This window comes from Dendrobates tinctorius, unplaced genomic scaffold (assembly GCF_039654945.1).
Source record: "Dendrobates tinctorius isolate UK_male_01 unplaced genomic scaffold, ASM3965494v1 ptg000251l, whole genome shotgun sequence".
In the NCBI taxonomy this organism is placed as follows: Eukaryota; Metazoa; Chordata; class Amphibia; order Anura; family Dendrobatidae; genus Dendrobates; species Dendrobates tinctorius.
Window position 1 is genome coordinate 7,868,899 of NW_027361918.1, and position 15,573 is coordinate 7,884,471.

Sequence of the window (15,573 nt, forward strand, 5' to 3'; positions counted from 1 at the left end):
TCAATGCTTACATCAGCATTGATTCCCAGGCAGTTGACCCTGGTTCGATCCCTGGCCAACTCAGTATTTGAGGGCTTAAACTAGAATTGCTTTGGTATTGCAGATTAACCCTACTAAGTTTTCAGCAACAAAAAGAGTAGAAAACCATCTTTGTTATATGGTTTAGATGAGAAAGGTGAACAAGCTAAGAAATATTCTCTTTACTTTTTTCTCATTTTGGTGGTTGCTAAACTGTAAGAAGAAAGTTTAATGAGAATAACGAAACACCAAATGAGAAAAACAAGCAATGCGTTGGCCGGGAATCGAACCCGGGTCAACTGCTTGGAAGGCAGCTATGCTCACCACTATACCACCAACGCTTACGGCAACTTGTTGTGTTTTTACATTTTCTGCAATAACACTACAAAAATTGTCCGCAAAAAGTTTTTCGTGTTAGTAAAAAAAAAAAATACCCTTAATTGTTGCCTTGGCCGGGAATCGAACCCGGGTCCATTTGGTGGTCCAGGACCACCAACGTATGAGTCCATTTGCTCAACTTTGGTTTTGTCGGTGAAAGTTACTAATGTGTTAACTAAAAAAAAGAAAGGACCGAAAATGTTGGGAAAGAGACAATTGCTAAAAAAATTTAGAAAAAGGCGTTGTCCAAAACTCAAAAATGAACTTTTTGAATCAAAAAAGGTAGCTAAAGTGTGACAAAGAAGAAAAATCACAGCATAAGTCTTACCGAAAAAAGTTATAAAGATTAAAAACACCACTAAACGCAAAATACAATGAGTTGTTCTAGAATTAAACTATCGCTTATTGTTTGAAAAGCAACTATGCTCACCAAGATGACATCAATGCTTACATCAGCATTGATTCCCAGGCAGTTGACCCTGGTTCGATCCCTGGCCAACTCAGTATTTGAGGGCTTAAACTAGAATTTCTTTGGTATTGCAGATTAACCCTACTAAGTTTTCAGCAACAAAAAGAGTAGAAAACCATCTTTGTTATATGGTTTAGATGAGAAAGGTGAACAAGCTAAGAAATATTCTCTTTACTTTATTCTCATTTTGGTGGTTGCTAAACTGTAAGAAGAAAGTTTAATGAGAATAACGAAACACCAAATGAGAAAAACAAGCAATGCGTTGGCCGGGAATCGAAGCCGGGTCAACTGCTTGGAAGGCAGCTATGCTCACCACTATACCACCAACGCTTACGGCAACTTGTTGTGTTTTTACATTTTCTGCAATAACACTACAAAAATTGTCCGCAAAAAGTTTTTCGTGTTAGTAAAAAAAAAAAAAAATATCCTTAATTGTTGCCTTGGCCAGGAATCGAGCCCGGGTCAACTGCTTGGGAGGCAGCTATGCTCAACACTATACCACCAACGCATGAGTCCATTTGCTCAACTTTGGTTTTGTCGGTGAAAGTTACTAATGTGTTAACTAAAAAAAAGAAAGGACCGAAAATGTTGGGAAAGAGACAATTGCTAAAAAAATTTAGAAAAAGGCGTTGTCCAAAACTCAAAAATGAACTTTTTGAATCAAAAAAGGTAGCTAAAGTGTGACAAAGAAGAAAAATCACAGCATAAGTCTTACCGAAAAAAGTTATAAAGATTAAAAACACCACTAAACGCAAAATACAATGAGTTGTTCTAGAATTAAACTATCGCTTATTGTTTGAAAAGCAACTATGCTCACCAAGATGACATCAATGCTTACATCAGCATTGATTCCCAGGCAGTTGACCCTGGTTCGATCCCTGGCCAACTCAGTATTTGAGGGCTTAAACTAGAATTGCTTTGGTATTGCAGATTAACCCTACTAAGTTTTCAGCAACAAAAAGAGTAGAAAACCATCTTTGTTATATGGTTTAGATGAGAAAGGTGAACAAGCTAAGAAATATTCTCTTTACTTTTTTCTCATTTTGGTGGTTGCTAAACTGTAAGAAGAAAGTTTAATGAGAATAACGAAACACCAAATGAGAAAAACAAGCAATGCGTTGGCCGGGAATCGAACCCGGGTCAACTGCTTGGAAGGCAGCTATGCTCACCACTATACCACCAACGCTTACAGCAACTTGTTGTGTTTTTACATTTTCTGCAATAACACTACAAAAATTGTCCGCAAAAAGTTTTTCGTGTTAGTAAAAAAAAAAATACCCTTAATTGTTGCCTTGTCCGGGAATCGAACCCGGGTCAACTGCTTGGGAAGCAGCTATGCTCACCACTATACCACCAACGCATGAGTCCATTTGCTCAACTTTGGTTTTGTCGGTGAAAGTTACTAATGTGTTAACTAAAAAAAAGAAAGGACCGAAAATGTTGGGAAAGAGACAATTGCTAAAAAAATTTAGAAAAAGGCAAGGCGTTGTCCAAAACTCAAAAATGAACTTTTTGAATCAAAAAATGTAGCTAAAGTGTGACAAAGAAGAAAAATCACAGCATAAGTCTTACCGAAAAAAGTTATAAAGATTAAAAACACCACTAAACGCAAAATACAATGAGTTGTTCTAGAATTAAACTATCGCTTATTGTTTGAAAAGCAACTATGCTCACCAAGATGACATCAATGCTTACATCAGCATTGATTCCCAGGCAGTTGACCCTGGTTCGATCCCTGGCCAACTCAGTATTTGAGGGCTTAAACTAGAATTGCTTTGGTATTGCAGATTAACCCTACTAAGTTTTCAGCAACAAAAAGAGTAGAAAACCATCTTTGTTATATGGTTTAGATGAGAAAGGTGAACAAGCTAAGAAATATTCTCTTTACTTTTTTCTCATTTTGGTGGTTGCTAAACTGTAAGAAGAAAGTTTAATGAGAATAACGAAACACCAAATGAGAAAAAGAAGCAATGCGTTGGCCGGGAATCGAACCCGGGTCAACTGCTTGGAAGGCAGCTATGCTCACCACTATACCACCAACGCTTACGGCAACTTGTTGTGTTTTTACATTTTCTGCAATAACACTACAAAAATTGTCCGCAAAAAGTTTTTCGTGTTAGTAAAAAAAAAAAAAATACCCTTAATTGTTGCCTTGGCCAGGAATCGAGCCCGGGTCAACTGCTTGGGAAGCAGCTATGCTCACCACTATACCATTTGCTCAACTTTGGTTTTGCTCAACTTTGCTCAACTTTGGTTTTGTCGGTGAAAGTTACTAATGTGTTAACTAAAAAAAAGAAAGGACCGAAAATGTTGGGAAAGAGACAATTGCTAAAAAAATTTAGAAAAAGGCAAGGCGTTGTCCAAAACTCAAAAATGAACTTTTTGAATCAAAAAAGGTAGCTAAAGTGTGACAAGGAAGAAAAATCACAGCATAAGTCTTACCGAAAAAAGTTATAAAGATTAAAAACACCACTAAACGCAAAATACAATGAGTTGTTCTAGAATTAAACTATCGCTTATTGTTTGAAAAGCAACTATGCTCACCAAGATGACATCAATGCTTACATCAGCATTGATTCCCAGGCAGTTGACCCTGGTTCGATCCCTGGCCAACTCAGTATTTGAGGGCTTAAACTAGAATTGCTTTGGTATTGCAGATTAACCCTACTAAGTTTTCAGCAACAAAAAGAGTAGAAAACCATCTTTGTTATATGGTTTAGATGAGAAAGGTGAACAAGCTAAGAAATATTCTCTTTACTTTATTCTCATTTTGGTGGTTGCTAAACTGTAAGAAGAAAGTTTAATGAGAATAACGAAACACCAAATGAGAAAAACAAGCAATGCGTTGGCCGGGAATCGAAGCCGGGTCAACTGCTTGGAAGGCAGCTATGCTCACCACTATACCACCAACGCTTACGGCAACTTGTTGTGTTTTTACATTTTCTGCAATAACACTACAAAAATTGTCCGCAAAAAGTTTTTCGTGTTAGTAAAAAAAAAAAAAAATATCCTTAATTGTTGCCTTGGCCAGGAATCGAGCCCGGGTCAACTGCTTGGGAGGCAGCTATGCTCAACACTATACCACCAACGCATGAGTCCATTTGCTCAACTTTGGTTTTGTCGGTGAAAGTTACTAATGTGTTAACTAAAAAAAAGAAAGGACCGAAAATGTTGGGAAAGAGACAATTGCTAAAAAAATTTAGAAAAAGGCGTTGTCCAAAACTCAAAAATGAACTTTTTGAATCAAAAAAGGTAGCTAAAGTGTGACAAAGAAGAAAAATCACAGCATAAGTCTTACCGAAAAAAGTTATAAAGATTAAAAACACCACTAAACGCAAAATACAATGAGTTGTTCTAGAATTAAACTATCGCTTATTGTTTGAAAAGCAACTATGCTCACCAAGATGACATCAATGCTTACATCAGCATTGATTCCCAGGCAGTTGACCCTGGTTCGATCCCTGGCCAACTCAGTATTTGAGGGCTTAAACTAGAATTGCTTTGGTATTGCAGATTAACCCTACTAAGTTTTCAGCAACAAAAAGAGTAGAAAACCATCTTTGTTATATGGTTTAGATGAGAAAGGTGAACAAGCTAAGAAATATTCTCTTTACTTTATTCTCATTTTGGTGGTTGCTAAACTGTAAGAAGAAAGTTTAATGAGAATAACGAAACACCAAATGAGAAAAACAAGCAATGCGTTGGCCGGGAATCGAAGCCGGGTCAACTGCTTGGAAGGCAGCTATGCTCACCACTATACCACCAACGCTTACGGCAACTTGTTGTGTTTTTACATTTTCTGCAATAACACTACAAAAATTGTCCGCAAAAAGTTTTTCGTGTTAGTAAAAAAAAAAAAAAATATCCTTAATTGTTGCCTTGGCCAGGAATCGAGCCCGGGTCAACTGCTTGGGAGGCAGCTATGCTCAACACTATACCACCAACGCATGAGTCCATTTGCTCAACTTTGGTTTTGTCGGTGAAAGTTACTAATGTGTTAACTAAAAAAAAGAAAGGACCGAAAATGTTGGGAAAGAGACAATTGCTAAAAAAATTTAGAAAAAGGCGTTGTCCAAAACTCAAAAATGAACTTTTTGAATCAAAAAAGGTAGCTAAAGTGTGACAAAGAAGAAAAATCACAGCATAAGTCTTACCGAAAAAAGTTATAAAGATTAAAAACACCACTAAACGCAAAATACAATGAGTTGTTCTAGAATTAAACTATCGCTTATTGTTTGAAAAGCAACTATGCTCACCAAGATGACATCAATGCTTACATCAGCATTGATTCCCAGGCAGTTGACCCTGGTTCGATCCCTGGCCAACTCAGTATTTGAGGGCTTAAACTAGAATTGCTTTGGTATTGCAGATTAACCCTACTAAGTTTTCAGCAACAAAAAGAGTAGAAAACCATCTTTGTTATATGGTTTAGATGAGAAAGGTGAACAAGCTAAGAAATATTCTCTTTACTTTTTTCTCATTTTGGTGGTTGCTAAACTGTAAGAAGAAAGTTTAATGAGAATAACGAAACACCAAATGAGAAAAACAAGCAATGCGTTGGCCGGGAATCGAACCCGGGTCAACTGCTTGGAAGGCAGCTATGCTCACCACTATACCACCAACGCTTACGGCAACTTGTTGTGTTTTTACATTTTCTGCAATAACACTACAAAAATTGTCCGCAAAAAGTTTTTCGTGTTAGTAAAAAAAAAAAATACCCTTAATTGTTGCCTTGGCCGGGAATCGAACCCGGGTCCATTTGGTGGTCCAGGACCACCAACGTATGAGTCCATTTGCTCAACTTTGGTTTTGTCGGTGAAAGTTACTAATGTGTTAACTAAAAAAAAGAAAGGACCGAAAATGTTGGGAAAGAGACAATTGCTAAAAAAATTTAGAAAAAGGCGTTGTCCAAAACTCAAAAATGAACTTTTTGAATCAAAAAAGGTAGCTAAAGTGTGACAAAGAAGAAAAATCACAGCATAAGTCTTACCGAAAAAAGTTATAAAGATTAAAAACACCACTAAACGCAAAATACAATGAGTTGTTCTAGAATTAAACTATCGCTTATTGTTTGAAAAGCAACTATGCTCACCAAGATGACATCAATGCTTACATCAGCATTGATTCCCAGGCAGTTGACCCTGGTTCGATCCCTGGCCAACTCAGTATTTGAGGGCTTAAACTAGAATTGCTTTGGTATTGCAGATTAACCCTACTAAGTTTTCAGCAACAAAAAGAGTAGAAAACCATCTTTGTTATATGGTTTAGATGAGAAAGGTGAACAAGCTAAGAAATATTCTCTTTACTTTATTCTCATTTTGGTGGTTGCTAAACTGTAAGAAGAAAGTTTAATGAGAATAACGAAACACCAAATGAGAAAAACAAGCAATGCGTTGGCCGGGAATCGAAGCCGGGTCAACTGCTTGGAAGGCAGCTATGCTCACCACTATACCACCAACGCTTACGGCAACTTGTTGTGTTTTTACATTTTCTGCAATAACACTACAAAAATTGTCCGCAAAAAGTTTTTCGTGTTAGTAAAAAAAAAAAAAAATATCCTTAATTGTTGCCTTGGCCAGGAATCGAGCCCGGGTCAACTGCTTGGGAGGCAGCTATGCTCAACACTATACCACCAACGCATGAGTCCATTTGCTCAACTTTGGTTTTGTCGGTGAAAGTTACTAATGTGTTAACTAAAAAAAAGAAAGGACCGAAAATGTTGGGAAAGAGACAATTGCTAAAAAAATTTAGAAAAAGGCGTTGTCCAAAACTCAAAAATGAACTTTTTGAATCAAAAAAGGTAGCTAAAGTGTGACAAAGAAGAAAAATCACAGCATAAGTCTTACCGAAAAAAGTTATAAAGATTAAAAACACCACTAAACGCAAAATACAATGAGTTGTTCTAGAATTAAACTATCGCTTATTGTTTGAAAAGCAACTATGCTCACCAAGATGACATCAATGCTTACATCAGCATTGATTCCCAGGCAGTTGACCCTGGTTCGATCCCTGGCCAACTCAGTATTTGAGGGCTTAAACTAGAATTGCTTTGGTATTGCAGATTAACCCTACTAAGTTTTCAGCAACAAAAAGAGTAGAAAACCATCTTTGTTATATGGTTTAGATGAGAAAGGTGAACAAGCTAAGAAATATTCTCTTTACTTTTTTCTCATTTTGGTGGTTGCTAAACTGTAAGAAGAAAGTTTAATGAGAATAACGAAACACCAAATGAGAAAAACAAGCAATGCGTTGGCCGGGAATCGAACCCGGGTCAACTGCTTGGAAGGCAGCTATGCTCACCACTATACCACCAACGCTTACAGCAACTTGTTGTGTTTTTACATTTTCTGCAATAACACTACAAAAATTGTCCGCAAAAAGTTTTTCGTGTTAGTAAAAAAAAAAATACCCTTAATTGTTGCCTTGGCCGGGAATCGAACCCGGGTCAACTGCTTGGGAAGCAGCTATGCTCACCACTATACCACCAACGCATGAGTCCATTTGCTCAACTTTGGTTTTGTCGGTGAAAGTTACTAATGTGTTAACTAAAAAAAAGAAAGGACCGAAAATGTTGGGAAAGAGACAATTGCTAAAAAAATTTAGAAAAAGGCAAGGCGTTGTCCAAAACTCAAAAATGAACTTTTTGAATCAAAAAATGTAGCTAAAGTGTGACAAAGAAGAAAAATCACAGCATAAGTCTTACCGAAAAAAGTTATAAAGATTAAAAACACCACTAAACGCAAAATACAATGAGTTGTTCTAGAATTAAACTATCGCTTATTGTTTGAAAAGCAACTATGCTCACCAAGATGACATCAATGCTTACATCAGCATTGATTCCCAGGCAGTTGACCCTGGTTCGATCCCTGGCCAACTCAGTATTTGAGGGCTTAAACTAGAATTGCTTTGGTATTGCAGATTAACCCTACTAAGTTTTCAGCAACAAAAAGAGTAGAAAACCATCTTTGTTATATGGTTTAGATGAGAAAGGTGAACAAGCTAAGAAATATTCTCTTTACTTTTTTCTCATTTTGGTGGTTGCTAAACTGTAAGAAGAAAGTTTAATGAGAATAACGAAACACCAAATGAGAAAAAGAAGCAATGCGTTGGCCGGGAATCGAAGCCGGGTCAACTGCTTGGAAGGCAGCTATGCTCACCACTATACCACCAACGCTTACGGCAACTTGTTGTGTTTTTACATTTTCTGCAATAACACTACAAAAATTGTCCGCAAAAAGTTTTTCGTGTTAGTAAAAAAAAAAAAAAATACCCTTAATTGTTGCCTTGGCCAGGAATCGAGCCCGGGTCAACTGCTTGGGAAGCAGCTATGCTCACCACTATACCATTTGCTCAACTTTGGTTTTGCTCAACTTTGCTCAACTTTGGTTTTGTCGGTGAAAGTTACTAATGTGTTAACTAAAAAAAAGAAAGGACCGAAAATGTTGGGAAAGAGACAATTGCTAAAAAAATTTAGAAAAAGGCAAGGCGTTGTCCAAAACTCAAAAATGAACTTTTTGAATCAAAAAATGTAGCTAAAGTGTGACAAAGAAGAAAAATCACAGCATAAGTCTTACCGAAAAAAGTTATAAAGATTAAAAACACCACTAAACGCAAAATACAATGAGTTGTTCTAGAATTAAACTATCGCTTATTGTTTGAAAAGCAACTATGCTCACCAAGATGACATCAATGCTTACATCAGCATTGATTCCCAGGCAGTTGACCCTGGTTCGATCCCTGGCCAACTCAGTATTTGAGGGCTTAAACTAGAATTGCTTTGGTATTGCAGATTAACCCTACTAAGTTTTCAGCAACAAAAAGAGTAGAAAACCATCTTTGTTATATGGTTTAGATGAGAAAGGTGAACAAGCTAAGAAATATTCTCTTTACTTTTTTCTCATTTTGGTGGTTGCTAAACTGTAAGAAGAAAGTTTAATGAGAATAACGAAACACCAAATGAGAAAAAGAAGCAATGCGTTGGCCGGGAATCGAACCCGGGTCAACTGCTTGGAAGGCAGCTATGCTCACCACTATACCACCAACGCTTACGGCAACTTGTTGTGTTTTTACATTTTCTGCAATAACACTACAAAAATTGTCCGCAAAAAGTTTTTCGTGTTAGTAAAAAAAAAAAAAAAATACCCTTAATTGTTGCCTTGGCCAGGAATCGAGCCCGGGTCAACTGCTTGGGAAGCAGCTATGCTCACCACTATACCATTTGCTCAACTTTGGTTTTGCTCAACTTTGCTCAACTTTGGTTTTGTCGGTGAAAGTTACTAATGTGTTAACTAAAAAAAAGAAAGGACCGAAAATGTTGGGAAAGAGACAATTGCTAAAAAAATTTAGATAAAGGCGTTGTCCAAAACTCAAAAATGAACTTTTTGAATCAAAAAAGGTAGCTAAAGTGTGACAAAGAAGAAAAATCACAGCATAAGTCTTACCGAAAAAAGTTATAAAGATTAAAAACACCACTAAACGCAAAATACAATGAGTTGTTCTAGAATTAAACTATCGCTTATTGTTTGAAAAGCAACTATGCTCACCAAGATGACATCAATGCTTACATCAGCATTGATTCCCAGGCAGTTGACCCTGGTTCGATCCCTGGCCAACTCAGTATTTGAGGGCTTAAACTAGAATTGCTTTGGTATTGCAGATTAACCCTACTAAGTTTTCAGCAACAAAAAGAGTAGAAAACCATCTTTGTTATATGGTTTAGATGAGAAAGGTGAACAAGCTAAGAAATATTCTCTTTACTTTTTTCTCATTTTGGTGGTTGCTAAACTGTAAGAAGAAAGTTTAATGAGAATAACGAAACACCAAATGAGAAAAACAAGCAATGCGTTGGCCGGGAATCGAACCCGGGTCAACTGCTTGGAAGGCAGCTATGCTCACCACTATACCACCAACGCTTACGGCAACTTGTTGTGTTTTTACATTTTCTGCAATAACACTACAAAAATTGTCCGCAAAAAGTTTTTCGTGTTAGTAAAAAAAAAAAATACCCTTAATTGTTGCCTTGGCCGGGAATCGAACCCGGGTCAACTGCTTGGGAAGCAGCTATGCTCACCACTATACCACCAACGTATGAGTCCATTTGCTCAACTTTGGTTTTGTCAGTGAAAGTTACTAATGTGTTAACTAAAAAAAAGAAAGGACCGAAAATGTTGGGAAAGAGACAATTGCTAAAAAAATTTAGAAAAAGGCAAGGCGTTGTCCAAAACTCAAAAATGAACTTTTTGAATCAAAAAAGGTAGCTAAAGTGTGACAAAGAAGAAAAATCACAGCATAAGTCTTACCGAAAAAAGTTATAAAGATTAAAAACACCACTAAACGCAAAATACAATGAGTTGTTCTAGAATTAAACTATCGCTTATTGTTTGAAAAGCAACTATGCTCACCAAGATGACATCAATGCTTACATCAGCATTGATTCCCAGGCAGTTGACCCTGGTTCGATCCCTGGCCAACTCAGTATTTGAGGGCTTAAACTAGAATTGCTTTGGTATTGCAGATTAACCCTACTAAGTTTTCAGCAACAAAAAGAGTAGAAAACCATCTTTGTTATATGGTTTAGATGAGAAAGGTGAACAAGCTAAGAAATATTCTCTTTACTTTTTTCTCATTTTGGTGGTTGCTAAACTGTAAGAAGAAAGTTTAATGAGAATAACGAAACACCAAATGAGAAAAACAAGCAATGCGTTGGCCGGGAATCGAACCCGGGTCAACTGCTTGGAAGGCAGCTATGCTCACCACTATACCACCAACGCTTACGGCAACTTGTTGTGTTTTTACATTTTCTGCAATAACACTACAAAAATTGTCCGCAAAAAGTTTTTCGTGTTAGTAAAAAAAAAAATACCCTTAATTGTTGCCTTGGCCGGGAATCAACTGCTTGGGAAGCAGCTTTGCTCACCACTATACCACCAACGCATGAGTCCATTTGCTCAACTTTGGTTTTGTCGGTGAAAGTTACTAATGTGTTAACTAAAAAAAAGAAAGGACCGAAAATGTTGGGAAAGAGACAATTGCTAAAAAAATTTAGAAAAAGGCGTTGTCCAAAACTCAAAAATGAACTTTTTGAATCAAAAAAGGTAGCTAAAGTGTGACAAAGAAGAAAAATCACAGCATAAGTCTTACCGAAAAAAGTTATAAAGATTAAAAACACCACTAAACGCAAAATACAATGAGTTGTTCTAGAATTAAACTATCGCTTATTGTTTGAAAAGCAACTATGCTCACCAAGATGACATCAATGCTTACATCAGCATTGATTCCCAGGCAGTTGACCCTGGTTCGATCCCTGGCCAACTCAGTATTTGAGGGCTTAAACTAGAATTGCTTTGGTATTGCAGATTAACCCTACTAAGTTTTCAGCAACAAAAAGAGTAGAAAACCATCTTTGTTATATGGTTTAGATGAGAAAGGTGAACAAGCTAAGAAATATTCTCTTTACTTTTTTCTCATTTTGGTGGTTGCTAAACTGTAAGAAGAAAGTTTAATGAGAATAACGAAACACCAAATGAGAAAAACAAGCAATGCGTTGGCCGGGAATCGAACCCGGGTCAACTGCTTGGAAGGCAGCTATGCTCACCACTATACCACCAACGCTTACAGCAACTTGTTGTGTTTTTACATTTTCTGCAATAACACTACAAAAATTGTCCGCAAAAAGTTTTTCGTGTTAGTAAAAAAAAAAATACCCTTAATTGTTGCCTTGGCCGGGAATCGAACCCGGGTCAACTGCTTGGGAAGCAGCTATGCTCACCACTATACCATTTGCTCAACTTTGGTTTTGCTCAACTTTGCTCAACTTTGGTTTTGTCGGTGAAAGTTACTAATGTGTTAACTAAAAAAAAGAAAGGACCGAAAATGTTGGGAAAGAGACAATTGCTAAAAAAATTTAGAAAAAGGCAAGGCGTTGTCCAAAACTCAAAAATGAACTTTTTGAATCAAAAAAGGTAGCTAAAGTGTGACAAGGAAGAAAAATCACAGCATAAGTCTTACCGAAAAAAGTTATAAAGATTAAAAACACCACTAAACGCAAAATACAATGAGTTGTTCTAGAATTAAACTATCGCTTATTGTTTGAAAAGCAACTATGCTCACCAAGATGACATCAATGCTTACATCAGCATTGATTCCCAGGCAGTTGACCCTGGTTCGATCCCTGGCCAACTCAGTATTTGAGGGCTTAAACTAGAATTGCTTTGGTATTGCAGATTAACCCTACTAAGTTTTCAGCAACAAAAAGAGTAGAAAACCATCTTTGTTATATGGTTTAGATGAGAAAGGTGAACAAGCTAAGAAATATTCTCTTTACTTTTTTCTCATTTTGGTGGTTGCTAAACTGTAAGAAGAAAGTTTAATGAGAATAACGAAACACCAAATGAGAAAAACAAGCCGGGAATCGAGCGTTGGCCGGGAATCGAACCCGGGTCAACTGCTTGGAAGGCAGCTATGCTCACCACTATACCACCAACGCTTACGGCAACTTGTTGTGTTTTTACATTTTCTGCAATAACACTACAAAAATTGTCCGCAAAAAGTTTTTCATGTTAGTAAAAAAAAAATACCCTTAATTTGCTCAACTTTGGTTTTGTGTTTTTACATTTTCTGCAATAACACTACAAAAATTGTCCGCAAAAAGTTTTTCGTGTTAGTAAAAAAAAAAAAATACCCTTAATTTGCTCAACTTTGGTTTTGTCGGTGAAAGTTACTAATGTGTTAACTAAAAAAAAGAAAGGACCGAAAATGTTGGGAAAGAGACAATTGCTAAAAAAATTTAGAAAAAGGCAAGGCGTTGTCCAAAACTCAAAAATGAACTTTTTGAATCAAAAAAGGTAGCTAAAGTGTGACAAAGAAGAAAAATCACAGCATAAGTCTTACCGAAAAAAGTTATAAAGATTAAAAACACCACTAAACGCAAAATACAATGAGTTGTTCTAGAATTAAACTATCGCTTATTGTTTGAAAAGCAACTATGCTCACCAAGATGACATCAATGCTTACATCAGCATTGATTCCCAGGCAGTTGACCCTGGTTCGATCCCTGGCCAACTCAGTATTTGAGGGCTTAAACTAGAATTGCTTTGGTATTGCAGATTAACCCTACTAAGTTTTCAGCAACAAAAAGAGTAGAAAACCATCTTTGTTATATGGTTTAGATGAGAAAGGTGAACAAGCTAAGAAATATTCTCTTTACTTTTTTCTCATTTTGGTGGTTGCTAAACTGTAAGAAGAAAGTTTAATGAGAATAACGAAACACCAAAGAGAAAAACAAGCAATGTGTTGGCCGGGAATCGAACCCGGGTCAACTGCTTGGAAGGCAGCTATGCTCACCACTATACCACCAACGCTTACGGCAGCTTGTTGTGTTTTTACATTTTCTGCAATAACACTACAAAAATTGTCCGCAAAAAGTTTTTCGTGTTAGTAAAAAAAAAAAAATACCCTTAATTTGCTCAACTTTGGTTTTGTCGGTGAAAGTTACTAATGTGTTAACTAAAAAAAAGAAAGGACCGAAAATGTTGGGAAAGAGACAATTGCTAAAAAAATTTAGAAAAAGGCAAGGCGTTGTCCAAAACTCAAAAATGAACTTTTTGAATCAAAAAAGGTAGCTAAAGTGTGACAAAGAAGAAAAATCACAGCATAAGTCTTACCGAAAAAAGTTATAAAGATTAAAAACACCACTAAACGCAAAATACAATGAGTTGTTCTAGAATTAAACTATCGCTTATTGTTTGAAAAGCAACTATGCTCACCAAGATGACATCAATGCTTACATCAGCATTGATTCCCAGGCAGTTGACCCTGGTTCGATCCCTGGCCAACTCAGTATTTGAGGGCTTAAACTAGAATTGCTTTGGTATTGCAGATTAACCCTACTAAGTTTTCAGCAACAAAAAGAGTAGAAAACCATCTTTGTTATATGGTTTAGGTGAGAAAGGTGAACAAGCTAAGAAATATTCTCTTTACTTTTTTCTCATTTTGGTGGTTGCTAAACTGTAAGAAGAAAGTTTAATGAGAATAACGAAACACCAAATGAGAAAAACAAGCAATGCGTTGGCCGGGAATCGAAGCCGGGTCAACTGCTTGGAAGGCAGCTATGCTCACCACTATACCACCAACGCTTACGGCAACTTGTGTTTTTACATTTTCTGCAATAACACTACAAAAATTGTCCGCAAAAAGTTTTTCGTGTTAGTAAAAAAAACAAAATACCCTTAATTGTTGCCTTGGCCGGGAATCGAACCCGGGTCACCTGCTTGGAAGGCAGCTATGCTCACCACTATACCACCAACGCTTACGGCAACTTGTTGTGTTTTTACATTTTCTGCAATAACACTACAAAAATTGTCCGCAAAAAGTTTTTCGTGTTAGTAAAAAAAAAAAAAAATACCCTTAATTGTTGCCTTGGCCAGGAATCGAGCCCGGGTCAACTGCTTGGGAAGCAGCTATGCTCACCACTATACCATTTGCTCAACTTTGGTTTTGCTCAACTTTGCTCAACTTTGGTTTTGTCGGTGAAAGTTACTAATGTGTTAACTAAAAAAAAGAAAGGACCGAAAATGTTGGGAAAGAGACAATTGCTAAAAAAATTTAGAAAAAGGCAAGGCGTTGTCCAAAACTCAAAAATGAACTTTTTGAATCAAAAAAGGTAGCTAAAGTGTGACAAGGAAGAAAAATCACAGCATAAGTCTTACCGAAAAAAGTTATAAAGATTAAAAACACCACTAAACGCAAAATACAATGAGTTGTTCTAGAATTAAACTATCGCTTATTGTTTGAAAAGCAACTATGCTCACCAAGATGACATCAATGCTTACATCAGCATTGATTCCCAGGCAGTTGACCCTGGTTCGATCCCTGGCCAACTCAGTATTTGAGGGCTTAAACTAGAATTGCTTTGGTATTGCAGATTAACCCTACTAAGTTTTCAGCAACAAAAAGAGTAGAAAACCATCTTTGTTATATGGTTTAGATGAGAAAGGTGAACAAGCTAAGAAATATTCTCTTTACTTTTTTCTCATTTTGGTGGTTGCTAAACTGTAAGAAGAAAGTTTAATGAGAATAACGAAACACCAAATGAGAAAAACAAGCAATGCGTTGGCCGGGAATCGAAGCCGGGTCAACTGCTTGGAAGGCAGCTATGCTCACCACTATACCACCAACGCTTACGGCAACTTGTTGTGTTTTTACATTTTCTGCAATAACACTACAAAAATTGTCCGCAAAAAGTTTTTCGTGTTAGTAAAAAAAAAAAAAAATACCCTTAATTGTTGCCTTGGCCAGGAATCGAGCCCGGGAAGCAGCTATGCTCACCACTATACCATTTGCTCAACTTTGGTTTTGCTCAACTTTGCTCAACTTTGGTTTTGTCGGTGAAAGTTACTAATGTGTTAACTAAAAAAAAGAAAGGACCGAAAATGTTGGGAAAGAGACAATTGCTAAAAAAATTTAGAAAAAGGCAAGGCGTTGTCCAAAACTCAAAAATGAACTTTTTGAATCAAAAAAGGTAGCTAAAGTGTGACAAGGAAGAAAAATCACAGCATAAGTCTTACTGAAAAAAGTTATAAAGATTAAAAACACCACTAAACGCAAAATACAATGAGTTGTTCTAGAATTAAACTATCGCTTATTGTTTGAAAAGCAACTATGCTCACCAAGATGACATCAATGCTTACATCAGCATTGATTCCCAGGCA

General features: G+C 36.7%; 15 non-coding genes across 15 annotated transcripts; all 15 read right to left on the bottom strand.

The window, feature by feature from the left end:
* Nucleotides 1–287: 287 nt before the first annotated feature.
* TRNAG-UCC (transfer RNA glycine (anticodon UCC)) lies at nt 288–359 on the bottom strand. Its single transcript has one exon. It is a non-coding gene; the product is annotated as a tRNA-Gly (tRNA).
* A 764-nt stretch (nt 360–1,123) lies between these two features.
* TRNAG-UCC (transfer RNA glycine (anticodon UCC)) lies at nt 1,124–1,195 on the bottom strand. Its single transcript has one exon. It is a non-coding gene; the product is annotated as a tRNA-Gly (tRNA).
* A 784-nt stretch (nt 1,196–1,979) lies between these two features.
* Nucleotides 1,980–2,051, bottom strand: TRNAG-UCC (transfer RNA glycine (anticodon UCC)). Its single transcript has one exon. It is a non-coding gene; the product is annotated as a tRNA-Gly (tRNA).
* A 102-nt stretch (nt 2,052–2,153) lies between these two features.
* On the bottom strand, nt 2,154–2,225 carry TRNAG-CCC (transfer RNA glycine (anticodon CCC)). Its single transcript has one exon. It is a non-coding gene; the product is annotated as a tRNA-Gly (tRNA).
* A 611-nt stretch (nt 2,226–2,836) lies between these two features.
* Nucleotides 2,837–2,908, bottom strand: TRNAG-UCC (transfer RNA glycine (anticodon UCC)). Its single transcript has one exon. It is a non-coding gene; the product is annotated as a tRNA-Gly (tRNA).
* Nucleotides 2,909–5,418: 2,510 nt separating this feature from the next.
* On the bottom strand, nt 5,419–5,490 carry TRNAG-UCC (transfer RNA glycine (anticodon UCC)). Its single transcript has one exon. It is a non-coding gene; the product is annotated as a tRNA-Gly (tRNA).
* A 1,620-nt stretch (nt 5,491–7,110) lies between these two features.
* Nucleotides 7,111–7,182, bottom strand: TRNAG-UCC (transfer RNA glycine (anticodon UCC)). Its single transcript has one exon. It is a non-coding gene; the product is annotated as a tRNA-Gly (tRNA).
* A 102-nt stretch (nt 7,183–7,284) lies between these two features.
* TRNAG-CCC (transfer RNA glycine (anticodon CCC)) lies at nt 7,285–7,356 on the bottom strand. Its single transcript has one exon. It is a non-coding gene; the product is annotated as a tRNA-Gly (tRNA).
* Nucleotides 7,357–8,838: 1,482 nt separating this feature from the next.
* TRNAG-UCC (transfer RNA glycine (anticodon UCC)) lies at nt 8,839–8,910 on the bottom strand. The gene has a single exon. It is a non-coding gene; the product is annotated as a tRNA-Gly (tRNA).
* Nucleotides 8,911–9,705: 795 nt separating this feature from the next.
* On the bottom strand, nt 9,706–9,777 carry TRNAG-UCC (transfer RNA glycine (anticodon UCC)). Its single transcript has one exon. It is a non-coding gene; the product is annotated as a tRNA-Gly (tRNA).
* Nucleotides 9,778–9,880: 103 nt separating this feature from the next.
* On the bottom strand, nt 9,881–9,952 carry TRNAG-CCC (transfer RNA glycine (anticodon CCC)). Its single transcript has one exon. It is a non-coding gene; the product is annotated as a tRNA-Gly (tRNA).
* Nucleotides 9,953–10,563: 611 nt separating this feature from the next.
* TRNAG-UCC (transfer RNA glycine (anticodon UCC)) lies at nt 10,564–10,635 on the bottom strand. The gene has a single exon. It is a non-coding gene; the product is annotated as a tRNA-Gly (tRNA).
* A 769-nt stretch (nt 10,636–11,404) lies between these two features.
* TRNAG-UCC (transfer RNA glycine (anticodon UCC)) lies at nt 11,405–11,476 on the bottom strand. Its single transcript has one exon. It is a non-coding gene; the product is annotated as a tRNA-Gly (tRNA).
* An 802-nt stretch (nt 11,477–12,278) lies between these two features.
* TRNAG-UCC (transfer RNA glycine (anticodon UCC)) lies at nt 12,279–12,350 on the bottom strand. Its single transcript has one exon. It is a non-coding gene; the product is annotated as a tRNA-Gly (tRNA).
* Nucleotides 12,351–13,152: 802 nt separating this feature from the next.
* On the bottom strand, nt 13,153–13,224 carry TRNAG-UCC (transfer RNA glycine (anticodon UCC)). The gene has a single exon. It is a non-coding gene; the product is annotated as a tRNA-Gly (tRNA).
* Between the last annotated feature and the right edge of the window lie 2,349 nt (nt 13,225–15,573).